Raw genomic sequence first — 1,718 nt, 5'->3', positions numbered from 1 at the left:
ACTAAATCTCAGTTTCCTGAAACTAAAGTGGGATAGAAATAGTACTAACATCACGGATTGTTATGAAGATGAACTGAGGAAGTACTTAGCATTATCCCACAATAGGCAGTTTTAAGTGTTATTTGCTATTATTAATATCTTCATCATTTGGGGTGGTTCTCAGGGATCTCTAGCTGAGTCCTATTCCTGAGTATGCCGTAGGGGTGATGAAGAGCCTTCTAGAAACATTTGGGTTTCTAAGGACTGGGGTGGACTCCCAGGATGTTGGGGTCTTTCTCAATTGGTGTCTGAAGCACAAAAAAATGACCATTGGCTTCATCAGAGGTGCCCCTCTCCTATTGGCAAAAACCTCAGGCAAAAACCATTTCCTGGCAGGGCTGGAAAGAACAACTGGGAATTCACAGGTCATTTTCTACCTTCAATTCCAAAAATTTGGTGCAGGCATTTACTAGCCTCCTTCTTGCCTTGTATTCTTTCATCCTTTCCTTCAGCTCATCTGTTTTCATAGGGAAAAGTCTTTCTAAACGGGCCTCTGATTCTGACCACGTGATAGCTCATTTCCCATAGAAACCTGTTGCCACAGGTGTCCGTAAGACTGAGGAGAACAAAGACCGTGATCCTCCTTGATTCTCCTGCAGGGTAAGAGAAGCAGGAGTCCTTGTCCCTGTTAATCAGGATAACTCCACTACCTCAATGTTCCATGTCTTTTGACTGCAGAAGGCCAGCTTTCTTCCCTAACCTGTGGATAGCCTGCCTTCTTGGGGTTGGCTGGTCTACACAGCTGCCACCTCCTGTCACCTCGTTGGCTCTTGATCAAAGAGCTGCTCCAGCTGTGCCCACCTTCTGTCTCCTCCTGCATGGGGCTTATCAGAGGTGTGGGGTTTTCAGAGGTCAAGGCAGGGTGCCAAGATCTGTCTCTATCCATATCTCTCTAGGGTGGGTGATTGTTAAACCTGTGAAGGGGTCTCTGTGTACATCACAGATTATGAGAGCTTTTTCAGTCTTTTGAATATGGATGCTGAACACCTTCAACCACTCTGCTCTTCCACAGTCATTCTTGTAACCTTTTCTCTTCGGAGTGAGGTCAAAGCCCCAAACACCTGCTCTGATGACCCCCAGTACCTGGACTAATGGGGAATGTAGGCCTCAGCACTTGGCTGCCATTCTGGGGAATAGGAAACCAAGTTAATCCACAGAGCCCTTTGGAAGGAAGGCCTTCAAGATTACAGCATGCACCAAGGCGTACTGTGTCCTAAGAGAACTTCTCTTTGTGTACAAGCCTTGGGAGTTTAAAGAGGTCCTATATAACCTCTAAAATCGAGTGAGAATTTGTCTATGGTATTTGTATATTCTGTTTCTAAAACAAATGGCTATATTCAGATCATAAAATGGTTTTAAAAAAGGCCAATGTTGGAGTGGTGTTAGTCTGCTCAGGCTGCCATAACAAAATACCATAGACCGGGTGGCTTAAACAACAGAAGTTAATTTTCTCACAGTTCTGGAGGCTGGGAGTCCAAGATCAAGGTGTTGGCCAATTCCATTTCTGGCAAGAGCCGTCTTCCTGGCTTGCAGATGGCCACTTGCTATGTCTTCACATGGTAGATCTCTCTCTCTCTCTCTCTCTCTCTCTCTCTCTCTCCCTCCCTCCCTCCCTCCCTCCCTCCCTTCCTCCCTCCCTCCCTTTTTTTTTTTTTGGTCACCAATCTTATCAGAGTAGG

This window comes from Myotis lucifugus, unplaced genomic scaffold (genome assembly GCF_000147115.1).
Source record: "Myotis lucifugus unplaced genomic scaffold, Myoluc2.0 scaffold_85, whole genome shotgun sequence".
Classification (NCBI taxonomy): domain Eukaryota; kingdom Metazoa; phylum Chordata; class Mammalia; order Chiroptera; family Vespertilionidae; genus Myotis; species Myotis lucifugus.
Note: the sequence above shows the minus strand (reverse complement) of the source record.